This window comes from Triturus cristatus, chromosome 1_2 (genome assembly GCF_964204655.1).
Source record: "Triturus cristatus chromosome 1_2, aTriCri1.1, whole genome shotgun sequence".
Lineage (NCBI taxonomy): Eukaryota > Metazoa > Chordata > Amphibia > Caudata > Salamandridae > Triturus > Triturus cristatus.
In genome coordinates, this window is record NC_140580.1 from 440,358,511 (window position 1) to 440,379,330 (window position 20,820).

Consider the following 20,820-nt stretch of genomic DNA (forward strand, 5'->3'; position numbering starts at 1 on the left):
TATGTATTTATTACTCAAAGTATCCCCTAGACTCTTTATGAGCACAGGAGCACAAATCGTTAAACAAGAAAGTATTACAATATACAGAAGTTGCACTTTATATGGATGGGCCCTGGTGGCCACTCAAACCATATACTAAAATAGTGGTATAAGTACCATGACTAGGAAAGGGAAAAGGCCTAGGGCCTCTAGAATCGCTGGGCCTACAAGGAGCTAACTTCAGTTAGTGACCAGGAGGTCCACGGGTCGCGTGTGCAGTGAGGAAAGTTACACGCGGGCTCCCATAGGTTTTCAATGGGTGCGTAAAAGTTCAAAAGTTACTGCTAAAAGGGTCTTCTGGTTGAACTACGAAATCAAGACTTCAGATCTAAACATTAGAGATGTCACTCTACACTTGTGCACCGGAGTGCCAGCTTTACCTCACCCACAGGAAGCGGGTGCATAGGTCTCGAAGTGCGTCGGGTTTCGTCTATCTGTTCAATGGAGCCTGGTGACAAAGATGCTGCAGGCGGCCGGTCCAGAAGAGATACGGTGGATCCAAGGGTGGATCGGAGTTGTAGAAGACCTGTAAGCAGAGGGGACAGTGTTCACAGTCACTAGCCAGTGACCGGCGTGGCACCAGGTAGGTACCAGGCGATGTCGGGTGCTAACAGGTGAAGAGGTGTAGCTTGTCTCCGCAGCCACGTGGTCCCTGAAGGTCGACGACATCCAGGAGTCGGTTCACGAGCTGTCCCACACAGGCTCTCGCTGTTGGCGGTGTCGGCGACTCAAAGGAAGCAAACAAGCCTTGGCAAAAGCAGGAGTCGTGGGAAATGAAGAAAGCTGTTTACTCTGACCAGCAAGGTCAGAGGGGCTGCTCCTTTGGAGGGAAGCAGGGGCCAGTCTGGGGCAACCAGACCAGCATCTTAGGTTTCAAGATAGTTTGCCAAAATGGCCACTAGCCAACAGGCCAGGGACCGGGCAGGCGCATCGAGATGCAAAGTGCAGAGGGGCCCCACGCAGATCGTGGAGATGCTGGAGGGCTCACCTTTGGTGCAGATGCTGCTCGGATGTTGGGCTTCTAAGGACCCAAAGCACAACTTGGAGGGAGCCTCTGTTGCTGCGCTTGCAGCTTGTCGAGTGTCTTTTCAAGATGGCTGGCTCCACGTGTCTCGGTGCCTCCACGGGTTCCTTCTTTGCAGGGACTGTGGATCGGGCTGTGAGAGGTCTGGAGGTCCAGTTCTTGTCGGTCTCTGGGCTCAGGCTCCGGCAGGAGGCGGCGGCAAAGCAGACGTCGATTCGCTGGTTGGTGCTTGCGTTAGCAAGATGGTCACTCCCTGACCGTAGGGGAGATTTCCTTCAGTCTTCTGTGCAGCAGAACGTCGAAGTTCCCGTCTTCTTCTTTATTTCAAGTTGATTCCAGGATGTCTGAAGTCTTAGGAAACAGCTCCTACCTTTAAGCGGATTCTAGGGGCCGGACTACCTGCTAGGTCCCTCCCTAAGGGTGGGACCAGGAAGGGGGGTGGTTTCACCCCCAATCCTTTGTCCAGCTCGCCCCAGGTCCGGGGCTGGTGTGCCCCAGGACCGGTTTGAACTGGCATATGCACCGAGGCTCCTTGTGAGCCTCAGGCATGTCTGATTCTATTCAAGCCCTACCTGACCAATACACAAAATCCTGTCTGGGGTGGTGCTCGCACCTCCCCTGGCAGGAAACCCTTTGTCCACGTCTCCCAAGCTGGAAGGACTCCCAGCAGCAGGAGGGCAGACTTGTGTCTGTGGTGGCAGCGTCCATTTTGTGGAGCTGAGGCTATGTCTGATTTTACCCGGGTTTCAGGTACTGTACATGTCGTGTCCCTCTAGAAGGGTGGAATGCTAACCCCGTCGCCAGAATTGGCGAGGGGTTAGTATTCCAATTCGTATGACACCTTACTCGACATGTTTTGATAAAGCCAAACCAAAGATAGCATTTAACCGCGAGGTTCATAATGCACTTAAGAGTATATGGTATGGCGATATCTGGAAACGGTAGAAGGAAGTTGTTCCGACCACTGCAGACAGGCTCAGCTCATGCCAGAGCACCATCTCACATGGAACCAAGCACTCTGCCTTCAGGATTGTTAAGGCCTGCCATAGGAGTGACTTATAGGTTAACATGTGTCCCATTTAAGGTTAGGTATAGGTATACTACACCTAAGTAAGAGGTGGTTACACCAACTTACCCCAGCTGAGTGATCAGCCAGTTGTGTCAAATTGTTAGGCCAGGCCAGGGGTGGCACAATACATGCTTCAGCCCCTGGTAGGCCTTAGATACACCAATGCCCTGGGTACCTAGTGTACACTGGTACAGGGGCTCACAGGGTGATCCAGTTCCAATTGGTTATGCACCTAAAGTGCATAGTGTCAATTTAGTAGAGAGAACAGCAGGCTGGGGGTCTGATTAGCAGGCCCACAGCCTCAATATGTCCAAAAAGCAAAAATTTGGGGTGACCATAGGATAGCAGACCCTACTCTCCTACACAACCCCCCCCCCCCCCAAACGCAGGGACATTAAACTAGCCTTGACCAGTCTCGTCTTCATGTCCTAAGTGGAAGTACCTGGAGAGACCATCTTCATTCCCATGGTCTGTACCTGGCCGGTGCTCCACTGTAAAGTCCATCCCCTGTAGGGAAATGGACCACCTAAGCAGTTTGGGGTTTTCACCCTTCATCTGATTTAGCCACAAGAGGGGCTTATGGTCGGTCTGAATCTTGAAGTGAGTGCCAAACAAGTATGGCCTCAGCTTCTTCAGGGCCCACACCACAGCAAAGGCCTCCCTCTCAATAGCTGACCAATTCTTCTCTCTGGGGGTCAACCTTCTGCTAATAAAAGCAATGGGTTGGTCTTGACCATCTACATTAAGTTGTGACAGCACAGCTCCCACACCCAACTCAGAAGCATCTGTTTGGACAATAAACTCTTTGGAGTAGTCAGGACTTTTCAGCATAGGTGCAGAGCACATGGCCTTCTTCAGGTCATCAAATGCCTTTTGACAGCTTACTTACTTTTTGGGCATCTTCTTGGATGTCAGATCATTAAGAGGAGTCACAATGGACCCATAGTTCTTAACAAACTTCCTGTAGTACCCAATCAAGCCCAAGAAAGCTCGAACTTGAGTCTGGGTGGTTGGAGGAGACCAGTCCTTGATGGATTGTATCTTACTCTCCAGTGGTTGAACTTGGCCTCCACCTACAAGGTGGCCCAAATACACAACCTTACTCTGCCCTATCTGGCACTTAGTAGCCTTGATAGTGAGGCCTGCCTTTTGCAGAGCCTCAAGTACCTTCTTCAGGTGGATCAGGTGATCCTCCCAGGTGGAGCTACAGACAGCAATGTCATCAAGACATGCTGCACAAAAGTCATCCAACCCAGTAAGGACTTGATTCACCAACCTTTGGAAGGTGGCAGGTGCATTCTTCAGACCAAAGGGCATCACCAAAAATTGGTAGTGTCCTCCTGGGGTTGAAAATGCTGTTTTGGCCTTAGACTCCTCAGCTAACCTGATTTGCCAATAGCCAGCTGTCAAATCAAATGTGCTAAAAAACTTAGCAGAAGCCAGTTTATCTATGAGCTCATCTGCCCTTGGAATAGGATGTGCATCTCTCCTAGTGACAGCATTGAGTCCTCTGTAATCCACACAGAACCTCATCTCTCTCTTGCCATCTTTGGTGTGAGGTTTGGGGACCAGAACCACTGGGCTAGCCCAGGGGCTCTCTGAGGGTTCAATGACACCCAGTTGCAGCATTTTGTGTACCTCAGCCTTTATACAGTCCCTGACATGGTCAGGTTGCCTGTAAAGTTTGTTCTTTACAGGAAGACTGTCACCAGTGTCCACCACATGGGTACACCAGTCAGTTTGACTAGGTATCAGTGAAAACATATGCTGAAATGATTGTAGAACCTGTCTACATTCAATCTGCTGATGCTCAGTGAGGTTGCCTCCAAGGGTCACTCCTTCAACTGAACCATCTTCAGGGTTCTGAGACAACAGGTCTGGGAGAGGGTCACTCTCTTCCTCCTGTCCCTCATCTGTAGCCATGAGCAAGCCCATGTCTGCCCTGTCAACATATGCTTTTAACCTGTTAACATGGAGTACCCTGTGGGGACGCCTGGGAGTGCCTAGGTCCACCAAGTAGGTAACCTCTCCCTTCTTTTCCAGGATTGTATGGGGTCCAGACCATTTGTCTTGGAGTGCTGCTGGGGCCACTGGCTCCAACACCCATACCTTCTGTCCTGGCTGAAACTCAACCAAGACAGCCTTTTGGTCATGCCAAGCTTTCTGTAAGGCCTGGCTTGCCTCAAGGTTTTTGGATGCCTTCTCCATATACTCAGCCATCCTGGAGCGGAGACCAAGTACATAGTCCACTATGTCTTGTTTAGGCTTTTTGAGAGGTAACTCCCATCCTTCCCTCACCAGACATAGGGGGCCTCTTACAGGGTGCCCAAACAACAATTCAAAGGGGCTGTAGCCAACTCCTTTTTGTGGGACCTCTCTGTAAGCAAACAGAAGGCAGGGTAGAAGGATGTCCCATCTTCGCCTGAGCTTTTCAGGTAATCCTTTGATCATACCCTTTAGGGTCTTGTTGAATCTCTCAACAAGCCCATTGCATTGTGGGTGATAAGGGGTGGTGAACTTGTAGTTGACACCACATTCCTTCCACATAGCTGTCAAGTATCCTGACATGAAGTTGGTACCTCTGTCAGAAACCACCTCCTTAGGAAACCCCACTCTGGAGAATACTCCCAGCAGGGCCCTGGCAACAACAGGAGCTGTAGTGGTCCTAAGGGGAATTGCCTCTGGATACCTGGTGGCATGATCCACTACCACCAGTATAAATCTGTGCCCAGTTGCAGTGGGGGGATCCATGGGACCCACTATATCTATTCCCACTCTTTCAAAGGGAACCCCCACCACAGGTATTGGTATTAGGGGGGCCTTTGTTGTGCCACCTGATTTGCCACTGGCTTGGCAGATCACACAGGAGCGACAAAACTCCTTGGTATCTTCATTCATGTGAGGCAAGTGAAAGTGAGGGACAAGCCTGTCCCAAGTCTTGTTCTGGCCTAAGTGTCCTGCTAGAGGAATATCATGGGCCAAGGTAAGAAGGAAGCACCTACATTGCAGAGGTATAACCAACCTCCTGGTTGCACCAGGTTGTGGGTCTCTAGCCTCTGAATAAAGGAGCCCATCATCCCAATACACTTTATGGGTACCTTGAGCATTCCCAGCAGCCTCAGCAGCAGCCAGCTGTCTGAGGGGTTCAAGAGATGGACAGGATAACTGAGCCTGCCCCAAGTCAGCCCTGGAAGGTCCCCCTGTCTCCAGAAACTCAACCTGGTCAGGTTCAAGCTCTTCGGGGACAGTTCCTTCAGGGTTCTCTAGATCATCCTCCTGGGAAGACTGATCATCACTTGGAGGCAGGGGGGAAGGCACAGCCTTAACCCTCCTGTTCTTCTTCTTGGTAGGTGCTTGGTCCATTGTTCCAGGATCCAAGACCTGTGGTTCAGTAAGGCACTTTTTGGCCTGTGACCTGGTCACAGCAAGGACATGTGGTGATATACCTAACATCTCTGCATGTGTCCTGTACTCCACTTCTGACCATAGAGAACTCTCTAGGTCATTGCCCAACAAACATTCTACTGGGAGGTCTGCACTAACCACAACCCTTTTGAGGCCAGTTACCCCTCCCCATGAGAAGTTAACAATAGCCACACTATGAGAAGTAGTGGCATTGCTGGCATTGGTCACCAGGTAATTCTCACCTGGTATGTACTGTCCAGGATCCACAAAGCCTGGTGTCACCATAGTGACACTGGCACATGTGTCCCTGTAGGCTTGAGCCACCTTTGCATTTATTAAAGGAGTCTCTCTGTACTTGCCCAGGTTACTGGGGCTCACAGTCAGGGACAAATCCATGTCCCCATCACAGATCAAGACTGCCTGTGTAAGGGTTCTGTCTAAGTCAGAATCTCCTTCAGTTCCCATAGTGATTCCCACTACACCCTTTGTCTGGGGACCAACACTGCTAACAGTAGTACTGGGAGCAGGTGCCTTAGGGCCAACAGTGTTGGGGGCTCCACCCTTCTTACAATCACTAGTCCAGTGAGTTGTATTCTTGCAAGATTTGCACCAGGGTTTCTTTGGGCCTTCATTCTTCTTCCCTTTAGGTTGTTGGGACCCACCCTCATTAGTATTAGTTTGGGACCCTGTTGAAGACTTCTGGTCTTTGGATTTCTGATCTCCACCCTTTTGGTCTGTTTTCTTCTGATCACCCCCTTGGCCCTAGTTCTGGTTCTTTTGCTTAACCCTGGTTCTGACCCATTTGTCTGCCTTCTTTCCCAATTCTTGGGGAGAGGTCAGGTCTGAGTCAACCAAGTGTTGATGCAGTTGCTGGTTTTGACAGTTATTTAAAATCTGTTCTCTCATCTTCAAATTGTACAATCCTGTATAATCAGATACCATACTTCCCAGAAACCAACCCTCCAAAGCCTTAGTGGCACATTCAATGTATTCAGACCAGTCCTGAGTCTGTGTCTTCTGGGTATCTCTGAACATTAACCTGTACTGTTCAGTGGTTAAACCTAACCCATCAACCAGGACACTCTTCAGGGCTCTGTAGTTTCTGACATCCTCCTCTCTAACAGTGAGGAGTCTATCTCTGCCTCTACCTTCAAAGGAGAGCCATAAGATTGCTGCCCACTGGTCTTCAGGAACCTGCTGCACTTTGCAGGCTCTCTCAAGAGCAGTCATCCACTTGTGGATATCATCCCCACTTTTGTAGGGGGCACAACCTTGGACAGGTTCCTATTATCAAAGACCCTATCTTTGTCCCTAGGGACAATGCTGCCACCAGTGGGTATAGACCCACTCTCTCTAGGTTGCCTAACCTTGTTCAGTTTCTCTTCCATCAGGGCTACTTCTAGCGCCTGTTTCCTGATCCTCAGCTGAGCTTCCTGCATTCTGGCCTCATGCTCCCTCCTCTGAGGGGTGGTCATCCTTCTTCTGGAGTGACCTTGAGAGCCTCTAGAGGCATGAGAGGCATTAGAGTCACCTGAGTGATTCCTCTGTCTCCCAAACCCCTGGTTAAGTCCACTAGGGATATTCAATGGGGGGAACCCATTGTCAGTCCCAAGTGACCTTAAGTTAGCTGAGCCAGGTATAGCATCTGGCACTGGGCTATTTCTCCCATCAGAACTACTACTACTATCAGACTCACCCCCTTTGTCATCCCTGTCCCTATGCTGATCCTCATCATCTGTAGTCTGATTCTCAACTAAGGGGGACTGTTAGAAAGGGGTACTTCAGTAGCATCTTCAGAAGGAGGGCCTCCTGTTCCAGTCCCTGAGGGGTCTAACTGGGAGGCTTTCTTGAGGGCTCTCTGATCTTCATCAGCTTGTAAGAGTTCTCTGAGTTCAGCAGAGGTAGGGTTCCTGGGCTGTTTAAGGCCCCTGATATTTGCCAACTGCCTGAGCTCATTCTGGTTTAGGGTAGCAAAGATGGTTGGTGCCCTCTGGGGGTCACTCTCGACAGAGATGGGTACATTGGACCCCTCTGCCCCAGCCATTGCTCTTAAGTGTGGGTGGATGTGTTGCAACTACCTACACTTGGGTTTTCCTACTAAACCTATCTAGTAGTTGTAGTCAGGGTGTGCTACTCCCTTTTCTCTGCAACAACTAAGTTCAGTAGAACTTCAGTATATAACTAATCTTGTTTTATATGTACCTACAGGTACCTATGTGATCTTTCAATTGGTAACAAAGAGATTACAATGGTAAAACACAGCAAGCTCAAATCCCATCGCTGCCACCAATGTGAGAAGTTGGCCTGGTATATGATGTTCACTTGTTGAAGTGACCACCTTGTACCATGCCAAGCAACCCTTATGGTGTGGTTGTAAGTCAACCTTTTCGGACTAGCTGCCCTAGTGGTAGCGTAGGCTAAGCAGTCTTTGAGGCTAAACTCGTTAAAGCGTGTTAAGCAGGCTGTTTTACCATATGTAACCCCCCTTTATACCAATGAAAGGACACCACACAGATATATATTCAAAATATATATGTATTTATTACACAAAGTATCCCCTAGACTCTTTATGAGCACAGGAGCACAAATCGTTAAACAAGAAAGTATTACAATATACAGAAGTTGCACTTTATATGGATGGGCCCTGGTGGCCACTCAAACCATATACTAAAATAGTGGTATAAGTACAACGACTAGGAAAGGGAAAAGGCCTAGGGCCTCTAGAATCGCTGGGCCTACAAGGAGCTAACTTCAGTTAGTGACCAGGAGGTCCACGGGTCGCGTGTGCAGTGAGGAAAGTTACACGCGGGCTCCCATAGGTTTTCAATGGGTGCGTAAAAGTTCAAAAGTTACTGCTAAAAGGGTCTTCTGGTTGAACTACAAAATCAAGACTTCAGATCTAAACATTAGAGATGTCACTCTACACTTGTGCACCGGAGTGCCAGCTTTACCTCACCCACAGGAAGCGGGTGCATAGGTCTCGAAGTGCGTCGGGTTTCGTCTATCTGTTCAATGGAGCCTGGTGACAAAGATGCTGCAGGCGGCCGGTCCAGAAGAGATGCGGTGGATCCAAGGGTGGATCGGAGTTGTAGAAGACCTGTAAGCAGAGGGGACAGTGTTCACAGTCACTAGCCAGTGACCGGCGTGGCACCAGGTAGGTACCAGGCGATGTTGGGTGCAAACAGGTGAAGAGGTGTAGCTTGTCTCCGCAGCCACGTGGTCCCTGAAGGTCGACGATGTCCAGGAGTTGGTTCACGAGCTGTCCCACGCAGGCTCTCGCTGGCGGCGGTGTCGGCGACTCAAAAGAAGCAAACAAGCCTTGGCAAAAGCAGGAGTTGTAGGAAATGAAGAAAGCTGTTTACTCTGACCAGCAAGGTCAGAGGGGCTGCTCCTTTGGAGGGAAGCAGGGGCCAGTCTGGGGCAACCAGACCAGTGTCGTAGTTTTCAAGATAGTTTGCCAAAATGGCCACTAGCCAACGGGCCAGGGACCGGGCAGGCGTGTCAAGATGCAAAGTGCAGAGGGGCCCCACGCAGATCGTGGAGATGCTGGAGGGCTCACCTTTGGTGCAGATGCTGCTCGGATGTTGGGCTTCTAAGGACCCAAAGCACAACTTGGAGGGAGCCTCTGTTGTCACGCTTGCAGCTTGTCAAGTGTCTTTTCAAGATGGCTGGCTCCACGTGTCTCGGTGCCTCCACGGGTTCCTTCTTTGCAGGGACTGTGAATTGGGCTGTGAGAGGTCTGGAGGTCCAGTTCTTGTCGGTCTCTGGGCTCGGGCTCCAGCAGGAGGCGGCGGCAAAGCAGACGTCGATTCGCTGGTTGGTGCTTGCGTTAGCAAGATGGTCACTCCCTGACCATAGGGGAGATTTCCTTCAGTCTTCTGTGCAGCAGAACGTCGAAGTTCCCGTCTTCTTCTTTATTTCAAGTTGATTCCAGGATGTCTGAAGTCTTAGGACACAGCTCCTACCTTTAAGCGGATTCTAGGGTCGGACTACCTGCTAGGTCCCTCCCTAAGGGTGGGACCAGGAAGGGGGGTGGTTACACCCCCAATCCTTTGTCCAGCTCGCCCCAGGTCCGGGGCTGGTGTGCCCCAGGACCGGTTTGAACTGGCATATGCACCGAGGCTCCTTGTGAGCCTCAGGCATGTCTGATTCTATTCAAGCCCTACCTGACCAATACACAAAATCCTGTCTGGGGTAGTGCTTGCACCTCCCCTGGCAGGAAACCCTTTGTCCACGTCTCCCAAGCTGGAAGGACTCCCAGCAACAGGAGGGCAGACTTGTGTCTGTGGTGGCAGCGTCCATTTTGTGGAGCTGAGGCTATGTCTGATTTTACCCGGGTTTCAGGTACTGTACATGTCGTGTCCCTCTAGAAGGGTGGAATGCTAACCCCGTCGCCAGAATTGGCGAGGGGTTAGTATTCCAATTCGTATGACACCTTACTCGACATGTTTTATGTTTAAAAACTTTTTATTAAGACAAAACAAAACAAACCATGGGGGAGGGGGATAGGAGGCAGGATACATGGAATACAGTCAAAGAAGAGGGGGTGCATCTCCAGAGGGTTGACAATAGGTGGCGCGGTGGTTCAGAGGGAAGACACAGTAACTGAACGCTAGAATTGCAAGCTGTGGAATCCCACGCGCGTATCCGAGACCCCAAAGCTGAGCAAGAGCATCCCCCCCATCAACACCTCAACAGAACACAATCCCCCCCCCTCCCATCCCCCATCCTCCCAGTAACAAAACAACAACCCTCCCCCCTCCCCCCCGTCCTATGGTCCCGCATCAAAGCAGCCCTAGCCAGGAAGCCCCGCACCCCCCCCCCTCCCCGGGGGTCCCCATCTCACATGTAAGCTAGTCCGCCGGGGTCACCGGCGGCCTCAGCCTGAGAAGCCTAAGGTACCTCGGGCAGGTGAGCTCCCGGAATTCAGTGGACAGCAGCGCTAGAAAGGGTTGCCATAGCTCTTCAAATTGGTCTATCTCCCCCGCTACCGTAAGCGACAGCTTCTCCATCCCCAGCACGTGCCAGAGCCTATGCAACCAACCGGTGATGGAGGGGACGGTGGATGTGCGCCAGTGGATCAGAATGTTCTGAACCGCAGACCCCAGCGCTATTGCAATCTGCCTACCCCTGCGGGACTTCAGTGGATACATTAGGGCATTGGGGAGGCCCAGCAGGACATACGCCGGGAGACGCGGCAGCTCTATCCCAAAGTGCTCATCCACCTCGTCCAAGACTTCTTTCCAGTAGGCGGTCAGCACTGGGCAATCCCATAGAATGTGTGTAAGGGTACCTTCCTGCCCGCAGCTCCGCCAGCACCCCTTGTCAGTGTGTTTATGCATTTCATACAGTCTCTCCGGGGTGTAGTACCAGTATGTGGACACCTTAGTGAATGTTTCCGTAAGGCCCGTGTGATATGCAGAGTGCCGAGCCCGATACGCAATTTGGTCCCATTCCTTGTGGCTGAGTGTCCTACCCAATTCCCTGTGCCAGCGCTCCCTCCCCGGGTTGTAGTAGTGAAACGGCGGGGGTTGTAGGTGTTTATACAGATCAGTGATCAGTTTAGCGTCGGAGGTCCGAGTAGCCAACCACCGCTCGTACGGTGTAATTGGACGGGCAGCGGTGGCACGCACCTGAGGCTGGAGGGCCCAATGCCGAACTTGCATGTAGCGCAATCTGTCCAGCTCCGTCAGGCCGAACTCCTGGCGGAGTTGCTGAAAAGGAACCACGCCTTCCGGACCATAGATCTGGAAGAGTGCCCTGCAGCCCGCCCGTACCCAGTGGGAGAAAACCCCCGGCTCCATCCCTGGGGAGAAGTCCGGGTTGCCCGCAATGGGCGAGAGCGGCGAGGGGAAGGTGGTGAGGCCCCGGGTTTCGCAGACCGCGTCCCACACACGCAGGGGGACCCGCGTAACAAAGGAGGCGTAAAGATTAGGGGGGCGGTGCGTGCGGCGCAAGAATGGGACCTCTTGTAAGGTGCGGCCCGCCACTGCCTGGTCTTGAAAAAGCCAATGTTTGTCGGACTCCCACCTGCTCCACTCCACCAGATAGCGAAGCTGTGCCGCCTGAAAGTACTTACGGAGGTCCGGAATGCCGAGACCCCCCGCTTCCGGAGCGAGCGTGGAGAGGACTCTCTTCATGCGTGGCCTGCGGCCCTGCCAGACAAAGCGGGAGATGTCAGCCTGCATTTGTCGGATCCAGCCCACCGGGGGCTGGAGCGGAAGGGCTCGGAAAAGATATAGTATCTGGGGCAGCACCGTCATTTTGACCGCCGCGATTCGCCCCAGCCAGGACAGCAGGCCTTTATTCCATCGGCCAAGCTCGTCCTTGATCTTCCTGCTGAGGGAAGCATAATTGGCCGCAACCATCTCCGATAATGTAGGCGCCAGCAAAATCCCCAGATACGGCACCGTGGACGAGGACCACTGCATGGGGAAGAGCCGTTGAAGATCCCTCCTGGTGTCCGCAGCCAGGGACACGTCTAATGCCATCGACTTGCTCATATTCATTTTGAAGCCGGCCACCCCCGCAAAGGCGTCCAACTCTCGGAGGCAAGCAGGTAGCGACCTCCTAGGGTCATCCAAAGTCAGCAGGACATCATCCGCGTAGAGACTGACGGTGTGGACGTACCGGCCCATCCGGACCCCGACAGCATCCGGATTATCACGGATCCTCTGAGCAAACGGCTCCATGTAGAGGGCAAACAGGAGCGGCGAGAGAGGGCAGCCCTGCCGCGTGCCGCGCTCGATGGCGAAGCCACCAGAGCTACACCCGTTTACCCGCACCGACGCTGAAGGATGCTTATAGCAATTAAATACCATGGTGCGGAACTTATCGCCGATTCCCAGTTTTGTGAGGACCCGCTCAAGATACGGCCAGTGAACTCTGTCGAAGGCCTTCTCCGCATCAACGGACAACAACATCCGCTCCCCCGAGATCCTTGAGGCCTTCTCCAGAACATGCGCCACTCTCTTGGTGTTGTCAACCGTCTGTCTACCGGGCACAAAACCAGCCTGGTCCGCCTCCACCAAGTCGGGGAGGTGTGGACCCAGCCTGGATGCGAGAATCCCCGTGTACAACTTGAGGTCGACATTTAGGAGCGAGATGGGCCGGTACGAGCCGCAGAGGGCCCGGTCCTTCCCAGGCTTCGGGATTACCGCGACCGTCGCCCTCAGGAGATCCGGAGGGATGGCTCCCGGTTCGGAGAAGGAGTTAAACAGCCGCGTAAGGACAGGGGCCACGGTCGTGCAAAAAGTCTTGTAGAATAGCGACGTGTACCCGTCCGGGCCCGGGGCCTTGCCATGTTTCAGCCGCGCGATAGCCGAAATCACCTCCTCCACATGGATGTCCCGCTCCAGGTGGTCAGCCTGAGCCGGGTCCAGTACCGGGAGGGTCACCGACTCCAAATAGCCATCGGCATCCCGTGGCGAGGAGGGCTCCTCAGCATACAGCGCCTCGTAAAAGCCGCGGAAAGTCTCCGCTACCTCCGCGTCCCCGGAGACAACCCCCCCGTCCGCACCCACCAGTTCTTTCACCACGCTGCGCTGTTGCGCGACCCGGAGCCGGTGTGCTAGGAGCTTGCCACATCTGTCCCCCCCAGTGTAGTAGGCATGTTTCAAGCGTAAGGCGGCGTACTCCGCCCTATCAAGATCCAGAGCCGAGAGGAGCTTCCTCGCTGCCTGCAACTGCCTCCATACCCTCGGCGCTCCCGTACGGCGGTGGACCTGCTCAAGCTCCCGGACTTGGGCTGTCAACTCATCCCTCTTCAGTTGCCGCTCTTTATTCTCGGCTGCAGAGATAGAGATGAATTCCCCCCGTAAGACGGCCTTCAGTGCCGCCCACTGTGTCGCCTGCGAAGTGTCAGTGTTGCTGTTGTGAGTGAGATAGTCCCGTATGACCTCCCCGACGCGTTGTACCACCGATTTTTTGTGTAGAAGTGTGTCCCGGAGGCGCCACGCCCCCCGAGAGGGGGAGGCCGCCGGCCACCGGAAAACGCCGGTGACTGGAGAGTGGTCAGACAGGGACAGGACCCCGATGTCCGCCGCCGTGGCAGCGGCACGCATCGGTCCACTCACCAGGAGGTAGTCCAGCCGTGAGTAGGTGCGGTGTGCGTGCGAGAAGAAAGAGTAGTCCCTATCCGTGGGGTGCAGGGAGCGCCAGAGATCATGCAAGTCCATTTCCGCAATCCGGGCCTTCCCATCCTGGGACAGCTCCCCCGTCTGCGGAAAGCGCTGGGCCGATCTGTCCATCCCAGAGTCAAAGACAATGTTGAGGTCTCCGCCCAAGATAATGTGTCGGTCTGGGGAAGCAGTGACATCCACCAGCGCGGAATCTAGGAAGCGCTCTTGATGCTCGTTTGGGCTATAAACGGAGCCAACTGTAAATGCTGTGCCTCCCAGGCGCATGCGATACGCAAGGAGCCTCCCCTTCTGTTCAGCACACTTATGCAACACCTCCCCCCGAAAGGAGCTCGCTAGGAGAATGGCCACCCCCGCTGTCTTGTTCGCTGCCGAGGAAAAGAACTGGGTGGGGAACTTAGCTGAGCGCATCCTATGGCAATCTCGGGGCAATAAGTGTGTCTCCTGCAAAAGGCAAATGTCCGCCTGCGTCCCCTCCAGCAACGACAGGATCGCTCTGCGCTTCACCGGGTTATTCAGACCCTGAACATTAAGGGTCACTACCTTTAGGCCCGGCATTCCTCACAGGGATCGGGAGCGCCATGCAATGGGTAGGGAATCAGCGGGCGGGACGCGCGGGGCCGCAGCGCGGGACAAGCCAAAACAAAGCGGGCATAGACAACATCGGACGGGACCTTCCCAACCCCAAAACAACCCCCCCCCCACCCAAAACCCAACCTCGGCAACTAGCCATCCCCAAACTCAAACACCCCATAGTCTCAGTCGAGCCCCAAAGGGCAAGTCCGTAGAAAAGAGCAAAGTGGACGTCCAGCCACTCACCTCCCCCCGCTCCCCCCAACCCCCCCGCCCCGTGCCAAGCATGTTAAGAAGCTAAAGACATCTCCCCCCGGAGTGCGTATTAGGCCGTCAAGGCCACGCTAGAGGAGCCGGTTGAGTCCCCGGCCGCCGCCCTCAGGGCGTCAGCCCTGTCCGCCCTAATGGTAGGGGAGTCCGGGCGCCCTGCGCTGGTCGCCGAACGCCGCCTCGTTGACCTCCGCCGATTCCGTCCCTCCGAGGACCTCCACGACGGCGTAGCTCCCTCCTCCTCCGCTGCCGTGAGCCCCAGGACACCACAAATGTCTTGCAAGGAGCGTAGCTGGTGTAATACTCCGTTCCACCGAAAAATCAGGCGGAAGGGGTGACCCCAAGAGTACGGCGTCTCATGCTCGCGCAAAAAGTCAGTGGCAATCCTAAAGGACCTGCGTTTCTGCAGAGTGATGGCGGAGAGGTCCTGGTAAAGCGCCACTGGCCGATCCCGAAAGGTCAGGGGCTGTTTCCTGCGGGCTTCAGCCATGATACGCTCCTTTAGTGGAAAGTCGGGCAGGAAGGCCAGAATGTCCGGCGGGGGTGCTGATGGCTGGCGCTGACGGCCAACCCTATGCGCCCTGTCGATGCTGATGGGAAAGTCCGTGGCCTCCCCCAGGATCTCTCGGAACAGGGCCCGCAGGTAGCCCCCCAGATCGGACCCCTCATCCGCAGTCGGCACGCCCCGCACTCGGATGTTGTTCCTCCGAGATCTGTTCTCAAGGTCCTCAGAGTGGGCCTGGAGCTCCACACACTGTTCCCGGAGGCGAAGAACGTCCTGCTGGAGATGGACTATCTCCTCCGCTCGCTGTTGGCCCTCCGTCTCCGCCGCTTCCACACGCTCACCTAGGCCCTCCACCTCTCTGCGCACTTCTCGAACCTCGCTGGCCACCTCCCGCTTCAGTGTCTGGAAGTCCTCCCTGAGGGAGCTAAATAGTTCCTCCATAAAGGCCCTCGTGACGGGTGGCTCCCCTCCAGTCACATCTGCCGGAGCCCGGGAGGGCCCCGGTGAGGGCTGTGCCCTGTCCCGCAAGTGCTGGGCCCTGCCAAGCATGTCCGGCAGAGTACGGTCCCCTTTCTTCGGGCCTCCTTTTCCAGACATCGCCAGCTCCACAGTCGGGCACTGGTCCAGGTGCCCCAGGGAAGCTCAGCCGCCGGCTAGCACTCGGCCCGGGTATCCCCCACAAGTGAGGTCGCTGCGTCACAGGTGACAAAATGGCGGCCCAGTCCGGTCACCGGCAGCCGCAAGAGCTAGCGTGAGACAACCAAGGGGGCCGCAGCGGAGGGGTCCCAACAGCTCATCCCTCCGGTAGTCAGTCCAGCAATAGCAGGAGGTCGCCCGCCGCCAGCAGCCAGGACTTCAGCGGAAACCGCCACCCCTGCTCCTTCGGGGACAAAATGGCGGCCGGTCGGAGCCAGCCAAAACGACTAGGCCCGGCGACACCTCCGGGGCCTCCGAGGCACCCCGCCGTAAAATAAGTTCCACCCCCGGCCCCTGATTGTCACGCACAGGGGGCCAGATGGTCCGACCCCATCAGAGAGTCCGCCGTGCCTCGGCTAGGGGTCAGGGCTTCCGCAATGCAAGGTGTCGCCATCACCAGCCCGAGTGCCAGGGCACCCGTCCTAAGCCGTCCACACCGTCGGGCCCCTTCCTGCCAGGCTCCTTCAATCACCGTCAAGCGGCGGGCCAGATCCCCTCCAAACCGCAACTTTCAGCACCAGGCCCAACCGAGGCGCCCGGACAGCTCTTCAATACGCTCCGCCCCTCGGGCTCGCCGCCGTCGTCCCTTGATCTCGGGCGAACTTTTGGGGGGGTTCCCCCGGGGCGATCCGGACAAAAACAGCACCGGTGTATGCCCCTGATGTTCCGCCACGCTCCTCTCCCGCGCTGAGCCTCAGCGGGGGGAGAGAAGCATAAGAAAAGGGCTTTAGCTTGGCCGGGCCGGAGGAGCTACGGGAGGAAGCGTCCGCTCACCCCGCCATCTTGGCCACGCCCCCCACTCGACATGTTTTGATAAAGCCAAACCAAAGATAACATTTAACCGCGAGGTTCATAATGCACTTAAGAGTATATGGTATGGCGATATCTGGAAACGGTAGAAGGAAGTTGTTCCGACCACTGCAGACAGGCTCAGCTCATGCCAGAGCACCATCTCACATGGAACCAAGCACTCTGCCTTCAGGATTGTTAAGGCCTGCCATAGGAGTGACTTATAGGTTAACATGTGTCCCATTTAAGGTTAGGTATAGGTATACTACACCTAATTAAGAGGTGGTTACACCAACTTACCCCAGCTGAGTGATCAGCCAGTTGTGTCAAATTGTTAGGCCAGGCCAGGGGTGGCACAATACATGCTTCAGCCCCTGGTAGGCCTTAGATACACCAATGCCCTTGGTACCTAGTGTACACTGGTACAGGGGCTCACAGGGTGATCCAGTTCCAATTGGTTATGCACCTAAAGTGCATAGTGTCAATTTAGTAGAGAGAACAGCAGGCTGGGGGTCTGATTAGCAGGCCCACAGCCTCAATATGTCCAAAACCAGTGAAGCAAAAAGCAAAAATTTGGGGTGACCATAGGATAGCAGACCCTACTCTCCTACAGTGAACCTACAAGTCCTATATATCCCCACAACCAGAAATGTCCAGCGGATGTAACGGTATATTGCTTTCAAAGAGCTGTCAAAATTAGAAGAAGTTACAGGTGAAAACGTTGACACAAAAGGCGCTTTTTTTCAACAAATTTTCAATTTATCCTATATTTAACTGTTAGTTTCTATAAAGAAACCTTGATGGATCTACACAAATGACCCCTTGCTGAATTCAGAATTCTGTCTACTTCTCCAAAATGTATAGCTTTCCAGGATCCATTATTGCTTTTGTACCCATTTCTACCATTAACTGGAAGGAGGTCGAAAGCACAAAAAATAGCAAAAATAGGCTATGTCCCAGAAAAATGCCAAAACTGTGTAAAAAATGTTGGGTTTCTGACAAAAGTCTGATATCCCCTAAAAGCTGGGAAAATGGTGATTTCAGCCCCACAAACCCTTTTTTGATAACACTTACAGGGAAAAACCCAGATGCTTTCATTTGCAGCCCGTTTTTCCCATTTTCCCACAAAAAACCTAAATTTTGCTGTATTTTGGCTAATTTCTGTGACCCCTCCAGGGGAATCCACAAACCCTGAGTACCCTCAGAATCCCCATGATGTTGGAAGAAAAGGACGCAAATTTGGCGTGGATACCTTATGTGGTCAAAAAATTACTGGGACCTCAGCGCGCATTACCCCAAATAACCAAAAAAGGGCGTGGCACAGGAGGGGGAAAAGGCCTGGCAGCGAAGGGGTTAAAGAAAACAATATTAAGACAACATTAAATACGCAAAAGTTATATTCTTGACAATGATATTTTGTTGCACAATATTTTTGTTTTTAGGATATTCTTTACACAATAATAATGCATTATGATATTTGTAGCTCAAATTATGTCCAATCACCTAGCCACATGGTAAAAGATAAGTTCCTGTCTTTATCATGGTCGTCATTTACGGGATACAGCTGCGACCCCTGGCTGGCCCCAAGCAACTCCTGGCACAGCCTTTGCAACCCCTGGTATCAGAGGTGGCAAATCAGGGCCAAGAACACTTGGGCAACTCGTCCTTATGGACGTTGGTTGGGGCTCCACTTTCCTTGCTTTCAGTCAGGATTTTTATTATACCAATAGTGAATAATATGATATTGTTCACTATTAATGTAGTAAAAAAAGGAGTAAAATTAGTTGGAATATGACCCTATCTGGAAGCTGAGGTAAGTACAAAATGCTTTTAAGTGTATGCTGTGTGCATGCTTGCGGGTCAGAGTGTGCTTATGTAAGAAAGAGTGTGTGTATGAATGAATGTGTGTGTATGTGTAAGCATGTGTGTGTGAGTGAAAATAAGGTCAAATGGCATGTGATGTCACTTCTGCTACCCCCGTCATTTTGTTGAATTTATGTTCATGGTCTTTATGGATTATTACTTCCGCTAATACTCCTTTGCTGGTTAGATCAATGCATTATTCAGCTTCCAATACTTAATCAGTTTGGACTTCCAGTGTCAGTGCACTATTATGTATGCCCATCTTTCAACCACTGGGGCAGGTGTCACAGTTCTTACTCTGCCGACCATGTGGCCAGCTGTTACAGTTGTTTGCTCCTACCGCCGAACCTCTCTCTAGTACACTTCTCCAGCAACCATTGCCACATTCTGACCCTGGCTCAGTTAAGTTTTCTCCTGGCAGTATTTCATCATGGAGTCACAGATACCATCTTATTTTTGGCTGTGCGGAATCTCCATTTGTAAGCTATTTTGACTTGCGATTCTGTGGTCTCCGGTTGTTTCCCTGCTACTCTTTCACTTTCCCAAAGCGGAAGGATGTCTTCATGACCATCGCTGAATGCTCTTACTTGTAGTCGATGTGAAGTTATGCCTGGGCGCTCTTCAGCTCCACGTCCACTCTCTTGCTAATATATTGTGAGCCCCCCTGTCATTCCATTGCCTTACAAAGGAACCTTGCCTTTGGCCTCATTCAATCAATCAATCATAGGTTTGTTAAGCGCAGCTACTCAACCGAGTGGGTCTCAAGGTGCTGGGGGGCGCTGGTCCAGGATGTTCAAGGAGATCCGTCGAAGAGCCAGGTCTGCAGGTCCTTTGTGAACTTGGATAGTGTTTTTTTATTTTTTAGTCCTCATATTGCCAACTCTCATGTTGAGACTCTTCCTATCTCTCTATACTGATTGTGATGACCATCAGAGAGAGGAAGGAGTACTACATTATGAAGAGTGCCGTTTCTGATACCTGTCCCCATTTCTCTGTACCGCCCTTGAGAATAAACACTGGGAACTTCAGAGCCGCCGGCACGTTGGCTTAATCATTGGACCCGCTTGTTTTTTCTTTCCATTCCATCAATAAAGTCCAGACCTTATCTCTACTCCCTTGGTCACAGGCCATATCTGATCTATTGGATAGTGTTGGCGTTTTTCTGAGGTGGAGTCGGAGGGGGTTCCATGCTTTGGCCGCAAGGAGGGAGAAGGCGCAACCTCCTGTTCTGGTCTTCTTGATGCGAGGTTCTGTAGCAAGGGAGTGCTGGGCTGAGCGAGGGGATCTTTGGGGTGCGTGGAATGAGATGCAGTAGTTCAAGTATGTTGTGTAGGGCTTTGTGGGCATGGATGAGAAGCTTCTCAATGGGGAACCAATGTAGTGTCCGGAGGTGTTGGGTGATGTGGTAGTGACATGGTAGGTTGAGGACTAGTGTGGCGGAGGCGTTCTGGACGTTCTGGGGTTTGCGGGTGAGGTTCGTTGTTAATTCCTGCATAGAGAGCGTTGACGTAGTTGAGTCTGCTGCTGATGAGGGCATGGGTGACTGTCTTTCTGTGTTCAATGGGGATCCATTTAAAGGTCTTTTTCATAGGAGTCGGAGGGTGTGGAAATAGGAGGATGAGACAGCGTTGATTTGATGGTCCATTTTGAGTTCGGATTCCAGGATGATTTCCGAGGTTGCGTGCGTGTTCTGTGGGGGAGGGCTGGTTTCAGAGGGCGGGGGGCCACCAAGTGTCATTCCAGGCATTGGGTGTGGGCCCATGATGAGTACTTCGGTTTTGTCCTTGTTGAGTTGTAGGCAGATACTCTTCATCCACATGGTGACTGCTTCCATTCCCTTTTGAAAGTTATGTTTGGAGATGTTGGGCTTGTTGGATAGGGAGAGGATAAATTGGGTGTCGTCTGCGTAGGATACAATGTTGAGTTTGTGGGATCTGACAATGGGGGTGAGTGGGGCCATGCAGATGTTGATCAGTTTGGGGCTGATGGAGGATCCTTGGGGAGCTCCGCAGGTGATCGGTGTGAGAAAGGGTATGAATCTGACCCGCTACGTTCTGCCAGAGAATAATGAGTGGATCCAGTCGATGGCCTTGTGCTGGATCCCTGAGTCGTGGAGTCTGCGGTCTAGGGTGGGGAGAGAGACTGTGTTGAAGGCTGCGGAAAGGTCCAGGAGGATGAGGGCCACAGTCTTCCACCTGTCAAGGAGGAAGCGGATGTCGTCTGTTGTGGCGAGTATGGCGGTTTTGGTGCTGTGGTGTGTCCTGAAGCCAGATTGGGAGGTGTTGAGGATGTTATTTTCTTCAATGAAGAAGGCGAGTTGGCTGTTGACGGCTTTCTCAATTACTTTCTCCAGAAATGGGAGTAAAGAGATGGGTCTGAAGTTTTTTAGGTTGGTGGGGTACGCCATGGGTTGATCTCGACATGTTTCCAGTTGTCAGGGAAGGAGGCT